Below are 18,318 nucleotides of genomic sequence, written 5' to 3'. Positions count from 1 at the left end.
CATACATCCCATCGCTCGATATAAATAGTATCGCTGGCGGTATTAAAATTATCGACCGGTAGATATTTTGCAACGGCTATTTCCCCCTACTGGTTCCTATATATACGCCCTTGTATATCTCCAAGTTACTCACACCTACTTCTACCTATATTTCACCAATTTCTCTATCTCTATTCTCATTTTAAATTTCATAATCACCAATGACGAGATCCAATGAAGAGAGGAATGTTATTATGAATCGGTTTAGATTACAGCAAGAAATGCATCGAATGAGGTTGCAAAAACTTGATGATGAGGAAGCTGAAGATAATAAACTAATCGACACTTTGATGCTTGTACATACGGGCCAAATACCTAGAGTTCCAAAGCTACAAGAAGTATTCTCAAGAAGGTATACGTATCGAGGGAGGGAATTTTACCATCAGAAGCTGATGCACGATTATTTTCTTCCCAATTTTGTGTACTTGGATCAAAATTTTTAAGGTCGATTACGTATGACTCGTCATCTGATCTGGTGATAAAGACTATTGAAGAGCCTTGTCGAGTAGAACCTCAATTTAATTATCAGTTTGATGCACTCAATATTAAAGGCCATAGTCCTGAACAAAAAGTTACTTCAGCTTTAAGGATTTTAGGTTACGGCACTCCAGCGGATGCGAATGATGAGTACCTTCGTATGGGTAAAACAACTTCATTTACTTACCTTTCATTGTTTTGTTAAGTGATGATTAATCATTTTGGTCCAACATATTTACGAAAACCAACCGAGGAAGATGTTAGACAAATATTGAGGGAGAATGAGGAAAGGGGATTCCCAGGAATGCTAGGTAGTCTCGATTGTATGCATTGGGTATGGAAAGGATACTTTGTTTATTAGGCTGGTCAATATAAGGGTCATTATCCAAAACCAAGAGTTATCCTTGAAGCTGCTGCTTCTTATGATTGTTGGATATGGCACGCTTTTTTTGGTCTTCCGGATTCACAAAATGATATTAATGTTTTGCACAAGTCGCCTCTGTTTGAAGATCCGAAGCATGGAATTTTTCCCAAGTCCGTTTCATGATCAACGACCATCAGTACACTCATGGCTATTATCTTGTGAATGGTATCTACCCAAAATGGTCCACCTTGGTTCAATGCTACCGTCAGCCTCCTGCCGGTGCATTGGGCCGTCCATACCGTCATTTTAACGATGCTGAAATGGCATTAAGGAAGGATGTGGAACGCGCTTTTGGAATTTTGAAGAGGAAGTTCTCTATCATTTGTGGCCCATATCGTGGGTTGAGTCCTTGTGAAATGCAAAAGACTATGCTCACTTGCATAATTCTTTATAACATGGTAATTCAGGAAACCCGTCATGATTCGGAGTGAACTAACTATTAAGATGAAGATTTGAGGCCGAGGATTCAACCAGAAAGAGGCGTCCCTGCAAGGAATCATGCTCAAATGACTAATTACATTTAGAACCGAAATTTGTATGACAGTTAAAGAGATGATTTGAGATTGAATCTTTGGGCAGAGCATGGAAGACAATGATTAAGATATGTAGTTTATTAAGTTATGTATTTTAATTTAAGTTAATGAGCAATAGACTTATTTAAGTTAATGAGCAACAACATTTCAAACTAATCAACTTTTCGTTTTAAACTAATATTAAGTAGAATGCAACACCATATCAAATTAAAATGCAAGACTTCAAATTGAAACTTCAATTAATACATCAATCATCTAGAGGAACTATTACATCAAACTCATCATCATTTCCATCCTCTCATCATCACCATTGGATTGGTTGTTAGTAAATCCAGCTTGTTGTTCAATCTGTGCTTGAATCCTGTCAAATTCGATTTGCCACACATGTTTTTGTTGGGCGTTCATAATTGAAGTGTTAGCTTGAAGAATGTTATGCTTGTCATAGTCAAACTCAAATTTTTCTTGAGAAAGACGACTTTTTTTACTCTCCCTGTTTTGAAATTTCCTATCAACATCTATTTGCTTCTCGACGGTCTTTTGATGTTCCATAAACTCTGTCATGTTAAATCCACTAGAACTCCCTCATTCTTGAGCTAATTTTCTAGTCAGTCATAATTATTAAAAACTAAGTTACCATTTGAGTTTCTTGCATTATCTGGTGAAGAATTTGATGGACCTGGTGAAAATGGTGAAGAATTTGGTGTTGAGGGGGAAGAATTATATGGTGACTTTTCAGGTACTTGTTGATTACTTGCTAAGAAATCTGGATTATATTTGTTCAACACCTTCAAAATATGATAACAACTTTCGTAAGCGAACTATTTACCATGTTTTCGCTTCCAATCTATACGAACCTGTCTTTCAAAATCAACATCCACCTGAACACTCTCCTTGCCTCCTCTCTTGGCTTGCATTATCAATGCAACATCAGCGGCTACTTCCCTGTTGATTACAATGAAGTGTTCTGCCAATCCTTTTGTATCACGACCATTGATGTTCATGGTTTGTTCTTCATATTTACGAAATATATTTTCCCACATGGTGTTACCATGTCGTTGTGCACCATCGATACAATCTTGGGTAAAAAAAAACATAATTACACCAAATGCATTCATATTCTATCATGTTGTATTTTGCACCACGGACTTTGGTTTTTTTACCTTTGTCTTTGCCTTGACTTTGAGATTGTGAATTCATATTACAAGAAATAAAGAATTATAGAGAAGGTGTTATTGTTTTAGATTTGAAGAAGAAGATTGAGAGATTGAGAAATTCAAGAGATATTTAAAAATTCTGGTGTGAGTTGAAATGAGTTTGAAATTAGGTATTTATAATGGGGAAATGTCATGAAACAGATTGACGATAAACTAAACACAATACCTTCTCTTCCTAACTTAAGGAGGAGCCTGAATCTTTCGATTAATTTTCTTAATAATCAGTTCTTACAAGACGTTATCTATAAATAGCCGTCAAATTATCATCTCACCCATTGGGTGTAAAACAACCAATGATTAACCCTAAACAAGGAAATAAAACAGCTGTCAATATACCCATATGGGCTGACCCGAAAGATAAATTTCCCAGATAAAATACCCGTAAGAGGATGGGCTTAACTAACTAATAATCAGCCCAGAGGCTAAGATACACATACTAGGTATGTGACAATACTCCCCCCTTTGGAAGATCCTTGTCCTCAAGGATAAAATCAGGAAATTGTGCGCGTATGTGGCTGCAGTCCTCCCAAGTAGCATCTTCTGATGGTGCACCAGCCCATTGAATTAGGAGTTGGAGGATGGTGTAGTCACCTCTGAGAATATGTCTGGTATCCAAGACTGCAACAGGAGTTACTATGAATGAACCTGCAGGATCCACCACTGGTAACTGAATGGCAGTTGTTGCATGCTGGCCAATCTTCTTTTTCAGTTGTGATACATGGAATACAGGGTGAATTCTAGATCCCACAGGAAGCTTGAGCTTGTAAGCTACAACACCAATTTTCTGCAGTACCTCAAAAGGTCCAAAATACTTAGCAGACAGCTTCATATTGGTTCTCAATGCTACAGAAGATTTCATATAAGGCTGTAACTTCAAGAACACCAAATCCCCCACTGCAAATGACATGTCAGTTCTCTTGGCATCTGCAAAGTGCTTCATTCTTTGTTGTGCCTTAGGTAAGTCTTCCTTGAGTAGTTGAAGCATGTGATCTCTCTCCTTGAGATAATCCTGGACAACAACAACTGAAGTATTAGCATGGAATGGGAATTTCTCCAAACATGCATTTGTTCTCTCAGTTTGCCCATCGGTTTGTGGGTGGTAAGAAGTGCTGAGAGTTAAATGGGTACCCAATGACTTAAATAAATGTTGCCAGAAGGTACTAAGAAATACCTTATCTCTGTCAGAGAGGATGGAGCTAGGAAGACCATGAAGCTTGAAGATATGGTGCATGAACTCTTTAGCTACAGAGATGGCAGTAAATGGGTGGCTTAAAGCAAGAAAATGACTATATTTAGTCAGCCTGTCAACCACGGCCAAAATGACACTCTTTCTGTAAGACATGGGTAAGCCTTCAATAAAATCCATAGATATATGATGCCAAGCTGTATCTGGAATTGGCAGTGGTTAGAGGAGTCCAGCAGAAGTAGAGTCTTCATTCTTGTTACATTGGCAAACTTCACAGTGAGAAACAAAGAGAAAAACATCATCTTTCATCTTTGGCCAGTAAAAATATGCTTTGGCCCTATTATAAGTTCCTAACATGCCAGAATGCCCTCCAACTGCTGAGGAGTGAACATAGTGTATAATTTGGTGTCTAATCTGCAGAGCTGAACCTACAAAAATTCTAGACTTGTACCTGAGTATGCCATGCTGTAAGGAGTACTTTGGGTGAGTTGCTGAAATGAGCAGTTGAGATATCATCTGTTGAGCAAAAGCATCATCAGTGTAGCTGGAAATCATGTCTTGAGCCCATTGTGGTTGAGAAACTGATAATGATTGACACTCTGAAGTATTATGTTGAACTCTGGATAAGGCATCAGCAGCCTTGTTCTCAAGCCACTTCTTATATTTGATGACATAATCCAGACCCAATAGTTTCATAAGCCATTTTTGTTATAAGACAGTTGTGATCCTCTGTTCCATGAAGTACTTCAGGCTTTGGTGATCTGTGTGGATTATAAACTGGTGGTGAGACAAGTAATGTTTCCACTTTTGCACAGCCATAACAATGGCCAACAATTCCTTTTCATAAGTGGATAAGGCTAATGTATATGGTCCTAAGGGCTTGCTGTAGAAGGCTATAGGCTGGACAGATTGCATTAACACTACACCTACTCCTGTAGAACAAGCATCAGTCTCAAGAATAAATGGTTGAGAGAAATCAGGTAAAGCTAAGACGAGAGCAGTTGTCATGGCAGCCTTAAGAGAAGTAAATGCTTGTAATGCTGAGGGTGACCAAGAGAAGGAATCTTTTTTAAGCATGTCAGTTAAGGGTTTACTGATGTTTCCATAATATTTAATGAACCTTCTGTAGTAACCAGTCAAACCCAAAAATCCTCTCAACTGCTTTAAGGTAGTTGGTTGTGGCCATTGTTGCATTGCAGCAATTTTGTCAGGATCAGCAGCTACCCCTGCAGAAGTGATCAAATGTCCCAAATAGTCCAGTTTAGTTTGAGCAAAGCAGCATTTCTTCTTGTTGTAAAATAGAGAATGTTGTCTGAGCAATTGTAGGGTTTGTGCTAGGTGCACTTCATGTTCCTCTAAAGATTTACTATAAACCAAAATGTCATAAAAAAGACAAGAATAAATTTCCTCAAGAATGGTTGAAAAATATTGTTCATAAGGGACTGAAATGTAGCTGGTGCATTTGTCAATCCAAATGGCATCACTATAAATTCATAATGTCCCTGGTGAGTCCTAAATGCAGTTTTATGAATATCATCTATATTCATTAGAATTTGATAATAACCAGATTTAAGGTCAATCTTTGTAAAAAATGACAGCACCATGTAATTCATCCAATAAATCATCAATTAGTGGAATGGGAAACTTATCTTTGATGGTGATATCATTCAATTTTTTGTAGTCAAAACAGAATCTCCAGGAGCCATCTTTCTTCTTGACTAATAATATTGGAGAAGCAAAAGGACTGTGACTGTCCTGAATGAAACCAGAATCTAACATTTCTTGAATTAGTTTCTCCACCACTGACTTTTGTAGATGAGGACATCTATAAGGTCTCTGACAAATGGGTTCAGAATTTGGCTTTAATGGGATTTGATGATCCAAATCTCTCTGAGGAGGTAAAGAAGTAAGTGTATCAAAGACATCTGAGAAGGATTCCAGCAATGTAAAGATGGTAGGAGGGATGGGTTCTACTGGTCTTTATGAAATAAAAAAGAATTGGCCAATGATAGTTGGGGTATTCTGTTTTAAAAATTTCAAAAAAAGTGTTGCCACCGATCAAGTTACAAGAGGGTAATGTAGAACTACCTTGCAAAGTGATGTAATGACCCTGATGAGAGAAGGAGAGTGTGAGATCAGCTAGGTTGAAAGTGATATCACCAAGTTGTTTAAGCCAGTCCACACCCACAACCATGTCACAACCACCAAGAGGTAAAACTCTCAAATCCCCAGTAAAGTGATAACCCTGCATGAGCCACTCCAGTTGATGGAAAATACCTTTACTGATAGTTGAATCACCATTAACAACTGTCACTAGCATGTGACCAGTAGGTTCAATAGGGAGTTGTAACTTTTCATCCAACTGAGCATCCACAAAGTTATGTGTGCTACCTGTGTCCACTATAATGAGTATATCATGTGAATGTAGTGTACCAGGCACTCTGATGGTATTCTGAGTTACCAAGCAAGTCAAGACATGTAAGGAGATTTCCATGGTAGATAACTTAGGGGAAGGAGGAGAAGCAATATCTTCTTCAAGTTCTTCAACAGATGAAGGGGAAGTAACATCTTCTGAAGCTACCAACATGAACAACTGTTGAGTCTTGCACATGTGACCCTGCTTGTAAAGTTCATCACAGTTATAACATATACCTTTATCTCTCCTTACTTTCATTTGAGCTAGGGTTAGTCTTTTAATAGGAGGTATAGAGGGTTCTAACTTGGTAGGTGTAAGAGGATGGGTGATAAGTGGTTTAGAATTTGAAAATAATGGTCTAGATGTAGTGGTGAGGGGCGATAAAATTGGTTTGGAAGTAGTAGGAGATGGAAAATAGTGAGTGGAAGAGGGTTGAAATGGCCTAGAAAACGTTTTAGAGGTTTTATGTTGAAAATCAACAGAGGTTTGTTGCATTCTAGACAAATAAAAAGCATATGTATCAGTAGCAGGCTTGAACATTTGTAAAAAATTGTGGATCTCTTCCTTTAATCCACTGACAAAGCTCATAGTGAAATAATCCTCAGATAGACTAGGATTTCTAGATTTCATTAAGGCTTTTAAGGATTCATATCTCTCATAATATTCTTCAACAGTGGTTACTTGATATAATTTGTTAAAACTTCCTACATAATTATCATATGCTACATCTTCAAAGCGACAACAAATATCAGATGAAAATTGAGACCAGGTGTGAATGGGGAAAAAACATTTGCTGGTTTTTACGGAATTGAAGAGTCGACCGTGTGGAGACTCCTTGAACCGAGCAAAATGTTGAACCTCACACAGATGCACTGCAAGAAGGGAGTGCTTTAAGTTCGAGAGATCAATTTGTAAGACCCCGGCCTAAACCAAGAACAATGGCCGTTCCAGAGTCAATTCGGTCACAAGAGAGAGGATGGGTTGATCTGTAGGAGAGAAGCTGAGAAATGCGTGAGATCAATGGTGATATGATATTGTAGGTGTGTTGTGAATTCAGCGTCAAAATGCTCTGAATGATTGAATTTTGCTCAATTGAGAGTAATTTCTGTGAGTTCGTGTAGACGAAAGATTGTCTGTATGAATTTTGATGAGAAATTGCTCGTTTTGGCGAATGTTGTTCGATTGTTCGAAAAACCTCTGTTCTTCAATCAGGATTCAGAGACATTTTATAATGCCGGAGTTGAAAACACCATGATCCCATGAAGTGTGACAGTTGCTGGAATCAGAGAGTGATAAATGGGGAAATCGTGTTAAAAACAATTACTCATCGTGCGGAGACTTGGTTAACTTTCCACCACTACTTTGCTGACTCTTACAACTGATTGCACGAATTGCTCACATTCTCGTCGTGGGTGAACACACGTGTCGTAGACCGCAAGACCAAAACCCTAGTTAATATCCCCCCATGTGACACGATTGAAATCTCGTGATTGTGGAGTCAGTTGCTTACTTTATGGGACGATGAGTCCATGTAGCGCTGAGTTGAACATGATTAGCAAATGTTTCGAAACTCATGAATTTAATGTGTCTGCTGAGACGAGGTATCATTATAACCTAAGACGAGCAAAACTGTGTTGCTAAATTGTTGAATATTGGTAGTTGAACCAATATTCTTTGATTTGAGCAAATATTCCTAGTCTGAGCGAATATTTCTAATTGAATAAATATTGTCGGTTCGAGCGAATATTGCTAGTTCGAGCAAATATTGTTCTTTTGATGAATTGTTGGTAGCTAGACCAAATAAAATATTAATTTAAGTTACTGACTGCTGGGTCGAGCAAAATAAATATGAATATCAATCATGGAATCAACATAAAATTATCAGAGTGTTCGAATTTGCACAAAATCACGTTTCTGCAGAGCTCTGGATTCAAAACCCTAATTTTACCGAAATGATAATTTATTGCAAATCAACACGGGACCGGCTACATGGGATGACAGATTCACCATATAACGCCCAGATGCTCGAATGAGCAAAAAATACCAAAGTCTCTTGAGGACCAGTTGGTGAAAGAATGATTAAATGCTGGTTTAATCATTTACTGAAATAATGCTTCTGTGAGCAAAAAATCATAAAACCTGATGGAGAAAATATGAGGGGCCGACCAAGAGGTCATGAGACCGGATCTTGATGGTCGTGGGACCAGTAGATGGCCGTTTGAGCGAACTTCTAATTGTTTGGAAAGAGTTCGAACCTAATATGAGCAAGTGAGCAAATTAGGTTAAAATCATTAAAACATGTGGGACCAGCTGTTTGCAAGCCTCAGGGTCACCCTTGTTCGGTCAAGGGGATGTGCCCGTGTCACCATAGTGTCTGTGCTTCATTCCTGAGAATTTTGATATTTTCTGATGCACGTTTGAGCAACATTTGGAGAAAATATGCAAAATCCATTGTGTTGCTGAAACCGGCAAAAATACATGAGATGATGTAAATAATAAATAAAACATGGGATTTCAAGGTGTGAGACCGGCACGGCTAGGGCATGGCCGGCCGGCTGACAGACGCGGTCCCACATGTTTATCCCAGTTTTATGTGATTTTATGTGTTTTCTCTTATTTGAGGGAAATTTCATGAAACTTGAGAGTTTGGTGAAATTAGGGAACTCTCATGAGAGATAAAATAATAATAAAATAGGGAATGGGAGTGTGGGACCGACATGGCTAAGGCATGGCCGGTCGGCCATGAGCGCGGGTCCCAAGCCACTCTTCCCAATTTTATGTAATTTTTGATGATTTTAACTATCTTTCATAAAATCAAAAGGATTTGTTGAAAACCAAGATATTTTGTTGAAATCAGGGAGTTTTCATGAAATTAGAAAACAAAACACCAGATAATAATAAAATAATAGGCGTCTGGGACCGTCTAGGGCATGGCCGTCCGGCTAGAGCCCGGTCCCACAAGTTTTCCCTAATTTTTTAATATTTTCTATAAATTTAGAGAAAATACATAATATTAGGTAATTTTTGGGAAAATTCATGAAATCAAGGGAATTTTCATAATTTAAGAGGAAATAATAAAATAATGGGACTTGAGGTGTGGGACAGGCTACGGCCCAGGCACGGCCGGCTGGTTCTCGGTCCCACGACACCTTTCCCTAATTTTATTATTTTTTGATGAAATCATGTGATTTTAGAGAAAAATACATGAAATTAGGTGATTTTAGGGAAAATTCATGAAATCAAGGGAATTTTCATAATTTAAGAGGAAACAATAAAATAATGGGGCGTGAGGTGTGAGACCGGCCACGGCCAAGGCATGACCATCCGACCGGTGGTCCCGCGACTCCTTTCCCCTAATTTTATTATTTTTTGATAAAATCATGTGATTTAGATAAAAATTCATGAAATTAGGTAATTTTCATGATTTTAGGGAGAATTAGTAAAATTTGATTAAAATATAAAATTGGGCGTGCGACTGGTCACGGCATGACCGTCCGGTTGGTGAGCCCAGTCCCCTGGCGCCTCTACTAATATTTTTACTATTTTTCTTTCCTATTTTGCATAGGTTCCTCGTTCATTCGTATTTTCCGAAATGTTGGTTTGCGCATTCAAAATGCTGGTCTGTGCTTTATTTGTTAGGTACACTTGCACCATTTTTGTCACGGCTTATTCGATGCTTAGATGCATGTTTCGTTGAACATTTATTACTAACCTGTGGAATTCTAATGGGAAGAACCACAGATTGAAGTAACGAAATATAAGAAGGAATCGTAGAATATTGCTGAATATTCAGGCGATTAATTGACGACTCGTAGAATATTGCTGGATATTCAGACGATGGCTCGTAGAATATTGCTGGATATTCAGACAATTTAAGATAATTAATTGCCGGCTCTATACTAGAAGGGCTTCCTGTCTAGGAGCAATAATTATCTGAAGGTTGAGCAATATGAACTTGCTGGAGTGTCATATTCCTCTTGCATAGTCGGGGAAAATCTGGTTACATCCCGAAGACGTTGTCGCTATACTAGCAGACATGCTGTCTAAAAGCCGCCCAATCTTCCGATTCTATACAGTATGAGATATGCCGTGGCCTTTGCTGAGAGACTGCACATCTTCATCTTCTCTGAGAGGCTTTCTCCATCAGAGGTGGCATGAGCTTTCATGCACAGATACATGAGTCTTGATACTCATCCGATTGCCGGATCCGGAGTAATTACCGATATTGCTCAGTATTCATGAGATGTGCCGTGGCCTCAGCTGAGAGACTACACATCTACACGTACTCTGAGAGACATCCTTCTCAGTCAGAGATGTATGACATGAGCTTTCATGCTTTAATGAGAGACATGAGTCTCAATACTTATCTGGTTGCCGAATTTGGAGTACAGTTTTACAATTCTACCCTTTGTCGAAAATTCACCATCTACATTAAGTCCTATGCTTAGTGAGGAACAGTCATGTTCCTCAGTCAGCATTGAATGGTGATTTTCCAGGTATAAACAAAATAAGTAATTGAACTTAGTCATAAGATAAGATATTACCGGATTTCGACTGAATGAGCAAACCATGGTTTGAGCGGAAACGCAGCGGCATAATAGAGCATTATCTAGTGAACATAATTGGTGTAGATCCGCTGATTCGATGGTGGAACCTTGGTTGGTTTAGAATTCACGGGCCGGGCCCAAAAGAGAAATCCTTAAGGAATTAGGTTTGGGAGATAAAATTAGGTATAAAAGGAATTAAATCCTTTTTTTTTATTTCTCCCACAACCGACCACCACCTTCACCTCCCTCTCATCTTCACGCCGAGCAAGAGCAGCAGGAGAAAATTCGCCGGTCTTCCACCCGCCGGCGCCGACCAGGTACGTGCAAAATTTTTTAATTTTTTTTCAACTGATTTCATGAGATGTTCATGCTTCCATCATGTTAATATTATATACCTGGGTATATGTTGATGTGAGTTTTGTGGAATAACCCTTATTTATTAAACGTATGTTCGTTCCATCGTTATTTTTGAAAACTAATAATAATCCCTGATTTAGAAGGAATTTTTTATATGTATGTGGACTTAGGTCCAGTGATAAAACTTAGTGTATGAGCTTTCATGTGAACCAAGATTTTACCTTAATATATGTGAGCTTTCACAAAACCGAAATAAACCTCGTTTTAGAAAATTATGCTCATTCGAGGAAAATAGATACATGTAATTTTATGTATGTAAATTTATGTCCAGTGATAAAACTTTATTTATGAGCTTTCATGAGAATTAGTATTTTATGACAATGGGTGTGAGCTTTCACAAAACTAGCATAAACCTTCGTTTTTAATAAAACGCTAATAAGAAGGAAACTAGATTTATATATATATATATATATATATATATGTAGCCGTGACATATTTTATGTGAAACATGATGACATATTTTATTCACATGGATTTGTTCTTATTAGATAAATTCTGAAAATTTATATGAACAAATTGCATTAATTATTGTTTTGTAAAATCAAGACATGGGTTTTGAGTAACCTTTAAACTATACAACTTATTTGTGATAAAGTCATGTCTTATTGTAAATATCATAGTTCAGTTGTGTGAATGTTCAAATTATGAAAATTATGTATATGATTTTATGAGAAAATCATTTTTTATGCACTAATGAAGCGTTGTTCGTTATTGCAGATTTCAAGGAACGAATTGATTTCGTGTGTTAACTCTTGTATTGCAACCACTATTTTTAGTGAAATTGAAAGAGGTAAGATTCAAGAATTACCATTTTGTGGATGAATTTAACTGCATGTTGATAACTCCATGCTCCTGGTTTCAGAAAATGCCGGCTTCCAGCAGTCGTAGTTATTCCTCCGGTTCTGACGAAGATCCCAAAGCTCCCATAGCTAAGTCGAGAGCCAAGGTAATTCGCGATGAGGGAGAAAAGTCCAGCGTACCCTCAAATGAGCGGAGAGTTACTTTCGCCGAACTCATGAAAAGAAAAGCCGAAGACGATGAGAAAGATGCTCGTCAGCGCACAAAGGATCGAATCCGGTGCAAAATACAGAGAGCTGATGAAAACACCAATTCTTAGACGGGGTACCCTATGATTCTGATGTTGATGCTTCCGAAGAAGAAACCGCCTGGGGTTTGCCTGATCAGTGTGCCAGAGAATTCGAAAGTCCCGCGAACACTGCAGCTGAAGCAGAAGAAGATTCAGATTCAGATGATGATTTTTATGCTCATCCAGACGTCAACAATAGTCATGACAGTGATCCCGAAGAAGAGGATTCCGAGAAGGATAGTGATGAAAACTCTGAGAAAGACAATGATGACGAATCTGACAACTCAGATGGATCTGAGAGTAGCTTTACTTTCGATCTCTTTTTTCTTTTTTAGTATTTGAATACTCTCAATCTTCGTATTAGATGTCTTCATTCGAACAACTTTATTGAAGTATTTAGGTCTTCCTTTTGAACGAGAGATTTTATTAATGAAAGTTCTTCTTGATTGAATTAAGCAAACCGAGCCACTCTTCATGCCGAACTCATTGTAATCTCCCTTAACCCTTGTGGTTCTTCATCTTATGAAAATATCCAAACATAAGTTGTATAATACATGGGTCCGTGTGACTTGCCGATCACAATCAACCTTGGTTAGTCCCCAGTGCACTATTTTACTTCCGCATCTTCAGTTTGACCTTGTTCAAGACTTAGGGTTTCAGTAAAACTCGTAAATGAATCGGAGATAAGTGCCTGCCATATCTTGTATATATCTTTGTAGATTTTAGGGTTTATCACTTGCGCCAATATTTCCTCCATTCCTAAGTTAGTTTCATCACAGAAGAAATTTCGATCATCATACCTCTCATATCATGTCTGCTGATAATACTTCTTCTCAAAACGGACTTCAGTAGAAACATGGAGTAGAAGCGCCCATCTTTGTAAGTTTCACATCTTTTCCATCTCGTTCAGTTGAGGTTATTGATCGTAGAAGATGATTTGTTGCATAATGACCAGAAGAATCTTTCTTCTCACAATTCAAGGCCCAAGCGGACTGCTAGAACTCCTGCCCGGTATAGGTCGGCTCCTGCTAAGACTGGATCATCTGTAAACAATCTTATAATCCTTGAAATTTTACCATGTCTAATTCAAGCGAAATTAAACACTTCCCCGTTCATCACAGACGGATGTTCGTGTCGTTGTTGATGCTAGAAGGAGAAGGAGTGGAAAGTTCGTGACTGTGGTCGAGGTTGAAGACAGTGTCAATTGAGCATGTGAAGATTCTGCAGAATCCGTGGAGACAGAAGACAATGTTCTCGCCTGTGAATACCAGACAGCTGGACTCTCGTTTGAATCTCCATTGGTTAACACTTTCCCAGACAATGAGATGGTTGGTGGATTTGTCATTCCCAAGTTCCATGCACCTCTGTATACCAAGATATGGAAAAATTATGGGCATATCGCTACTACAGAAGTGTGGAAAGGTTTTCTACCCACTCTCTTGACTACAGTTGCAGGGCTGCTACCGATCATTGAAGAAATGAACCAAATGCACCTGCGAGACGTCAAGAATCAGGAACTGCACAAGTGGGATGAGATGATTTCCAATTGTGAGATATTGTGATTCAATGTGAGCTGGCTTCGTCGTCGTCTTGAGATAATTAAGATCCATAAGGCGGCGGAGGCTGCTGATGCGATTTCCATGACCACTGCTTTACTGGAGGAGGAAAAGATGCTGGCTTTGGAGTCAACGAGGGTTGAGAAGGCGGTTGAGGATTTGAAGGCAAAGACTAGGATCTTCCAGAAGAAACTCGACAGGGTTTCCTATAGGGATTATCCATCGCTGGATGGTTTGCTCTGAGTGAATATTCAGGAGAGTTGTAATGTAGGTTTCTGACAAGGTAGAATAATCTGGTAGCATGAGGAGTTTTTTTTCAATTGATGAACATTTGATGAACGAATGAGCATCTTGCATGCTCTTTGAAGGAAATAAATTACATTTGAGATGTATTTGAAATAAAGGTTAATTATCTGTTGTTGATCAAGCGTAATAGGCTTTGAGCTATTTTTCGTTGATAATATTTCCTTCCTTTCCTCCACTGAGTGCTAAAATTTTGTAGTATCCACTAGACACCGCTTTGATGATAACATACGACACTTCCCATTTCGGAGAGAATTTGGGAGAAAACATGTCTTGTTGAATGTGCTTTGCTGTCTTTAATACCAAATCTTCTACTTGAAAAGTTCGGGGTTTTACCATTTTGTTGTAAGCCCTGGATACCCCCTGTTTATAAGCCTCCACGTACTTTTCTACTTTAGCTCTCCTTAATTCAAGCATGTCTAGTTCAGCAACTCTTGTCTTGGACACTTCAGCTTCATCCCATTGTATTCCGCTAGCCGCTGCAATCCTTGATGAAGGAATTTTTATCTCGGCTGGGAGTATAGCATCATCCCCATAGACGAGCGAATACGATGACGTCCCAATTGAGCTCCTTGGTGCAGTTCTGTAAGCCCACAAAGCCATGGGAAGTTTCTCATGATACGATTGTGGATTCATGAATTGTTCGACTGATAATACGGATCAAAGTTTTGTTGGTACTCTCCGCTTGGCCGTTTCCTTGGGGGTAGTATGGTGCGGAGAAGATCTGTTTAATCCCGTACTCCTTGAGTGATTTCTCTACATCTTTATTGGTGAAAGGAGTCCCATTATCCGTGATGATATGCTTAGGGACGCCGAATCTACATATACTATGCTCATTGATGAAGGCTGCAATAGTTACCCCTATGGTACCTCTGAGCGGGATTGCTTCGACCCACTTAGTAAAATACTTAGTAGCTGTGATGATGTATTCATGCTGCTTTGAGGATGCTGGATTGATCTTCCCGATGATATCAAGTCCCCAGCTATAAAAAGGCCATGGACTATTCACAGAGTGTAATGGAAGAAAAGGGGTATGAATGAGATTACCGTGAATCTGGCATTTATGGCACTTTTGAACGTATGCGGCTGCATCATCTTCCATAGTCGGCCAGTAGTATTTCTCGTGGATTTGGAGAAACAACTTCTTTTTCCCCTGATGTTCTCCTTCATGAGTTTCTTTCAGGACTGTCAGGATTTCATCTTCGGCTAGGCATCTCAATAAGTCTCCTCCAAAGCTTTTGCGGTATAAGATTCCGTCAAGAAAAACAAATCTCTTAGCTCCCTGTATGAGTTTGATTGCATCTTTCTTTTCTGGTGGCGATTTGTTGTCCCGAAGATATTCGATGTAAGGCTTCCTCCAGTCCGCGGTGTGAAGGAGTGTTAGCACCTCCAAATGATGAGGAGGTGTCTGATAGTTAGGACAAGCTCCCTGCAAAGTCCTTGACTGTGCTTCCATGGAAGGCCAATAGTACCCGAGTCTCTGGAGTCTTCTATAAAGTTTTATCACCAGTGTATGTCCGCATACTTCTTGATGCACACCTTCGAGTTTTTCTTTCGCTTCTTCATCACCCAGGCATCATGTTAGAGAGGCATCCGGGTTACGATGGTATAAGGCTCCATGGAGCAAGAAGAAGTTCTTCAGTTCTTTAAGGCTGATTGTCCCTTCTGTAATGGAGCTGCTCATTTCATGAATGATAGGTGCTCTCCAGTCATTTGTTTGAGCTTCTTCAGTTTGATTAAGCCACGTGGATGACACAGCTCGCTTTGCACTATGATGGATTTCTCTGATCCTTCGAATTGCAACTTGGAGGCAAGAGTTGCTAAGAAATCAGCATGCCTATTGTTGGTTCGTCCAGTATGGGTGATGGTCGCGTCGACGAAATGAGTCAGGAGTCGCTGTGCTTCAGCCCTGAATGGAGCAAGTGTTATCTCTTTAAGAGAGTACACCCATTCATTTGATTGACTAGTAGTTTTGAATCTCCTCTGATCTCCAGATGCATTGCTCCTGCTTGTTTAGCTAAGGATAATCCTAACAAGAAGGCCTCATACTCTGCTGAATTATTTGTACAGTGAAAATCCATCTTGAATGAGCGTGAGAATACCTCTCCTGATGGCGAGACCAAGACTATGCCCGCTCCTCCAGTATCATTACTAGGAGTGGCGGATCCATCAAAGTACAACAACCATGTTTCTTCTTTAACGACTAAGATTCCTGAAAGTTCTCCTGGTACATCATCTGGTAATGTCGCGGAATCTTCTCCTGGGAACGCTGCTAGTAAATCTGCTATTGCTTGACCTTTGATTGCTTTGGGGGAAACACATACTATGTCGAATTCCGACATCTGAAGCAGCCACTTTCCAGGTCTTCCTATCAGAGAGGGCTTTGAGAGTAAAAACTTTATGGGATCAGCTTTGGATACAAGCACAACTCTGTTGGATAGTAAATAATGCCTGAATCTTTGCAATGCATGAGCTAACGCCATGCATGCTTTTTCAGCTTTCGGGTATCTGAGTTGAGCATCCTTCATGGTTCGGCTGAAATAGTAAATTGGATGCTCGACGCCTTCTTCGTCTTCTTGAGCCAGTAGTGCTCCAATAGCAACATCACTGGAGGTCGTGTATAATATCAACGGTCGACCCTGCACTGGAGACCTCATGACTGCAGGTGATAAAAGTATCTGTTGTATTTTCTGAAATGCTTCCTGCTGAACATCCGTCCACGTGAAACTCGCTCCCTTCTTCAGCAGAGGGGTGAACGAAGCAATAAGTTGAGCCAATCCTGGTATGAAGCGTCCGATGTAATTCAACTTACCCATGAATATATGCAGTTCCTTCACAGTGCGTGGATGAGGCATGGTGGAGATGGATTTCGCTTTGTCCGGATCGACTTTGATCCTTTCGGCAGTGACCAAGAATCCAAAAAACTTTCAAGAAGAAACTCCAAAAGCGCATTTTAGAGGATTCATCTTCAACTTGTATTCTCTGCATCTTTCAAAGACTTGTCTCAGAACTTCTAGATGGGATGTTCGATCTTTCGATTTCACCACGACATCGTCAACATAATCTTCTAATTTCTTGTGCATCATATCATGAAATATTGTTGTCATGGCTCGTTGGTAGGTGGCGCCAGCATTCTTCAACCCAAAGGGCATCACAGTGTAATGAAAATTCCCAATGGGAGTGAAAAACGCGGTCTTGGCAGCATCATGTTCGAACATTTTGATTTGGTTGTACCCACTGTAACCATCCATGAATGAGAACATAGCGTGTCCGCTGGTCGCATCAACGAGCATATAAATGTTGGGTAAAGGAAAGTCATCCTTCGGGCAACATTTATTTAGGTTTCTGAAATCTACACAACATCTGATTTGGCCATTTTTCTTCTTAACTAGGACGACATTAGCCAGCCAGGTTGGATGCTGAATAGGCTTGATAAATCCTGCTACGAACAATTTTTGAATTTCGGCCTTGATTTGCTCCTCGACCTCATGCCTGAACTTCCTGGGTGGTTGTTTGACAGCCTTGGAGCCGGGAATGATATGTAGATGGTGAGTGACCAGTTTGTCATCCAGGCCAGGCATTTCTTCATACATCCAAGCAAATATATCCCGATACTCCTTCAGTAGCTCTACCAGACCTGCACGATCTTCGGGTGATAGCGCAGAACTGACCAAGATCGGTCTTGGATCTTCCTCTGTGTCGATGTTAACTGTCTCAAGATCATCAGTGGTAGAATTCGTGCCATCTTGCAACTGTTGTGGAGCTTCCTGAACTTCATCCTCGGGTAGTTGTTCATTCTGACACGATTCACCAGTGCGGGGAGACTCTTGATCAATCTCCCCTATTAATTGTTAATCTTTGCGTCGCCGGTAAAGACCCTTCCTTCTGCGTCATGAGTGGTCATAAAATTGGATCCTGAGATCGTAGTTTCATCTTTTCGGCGTTTGAACGATGTAGCAGGCGATTCGACTGGTTCCGCTTCCGAAGATGGTGATGATGCGGATGCCTCAATAGCCTTCCAACTTGGAAGTAGAGTAGTATAAATTTTCTTAGGAGGTTCAGGGGCGCTCTGGGATTCGATGAATTCAGCATCGTAAGACAGAGCATAAGGAGATGATG

The sequence above is a fragment of the Papaver somniferum genome, chromosome 5, assembly GCF_003573695.1.
Source record: "Papaver somniferum cultivar HN1 chromosome 5, ASM357369v1, whole genome shotgun sequence".
NCBI lineage: Eukaryota > Viridiplantae > Streptophyta > Magnoliopsida > Ranunculales > Papaveraceae > Papaver > Papaver somniferum.
This window is presented reverse-complemented; position numbering follows the sequence as displayed.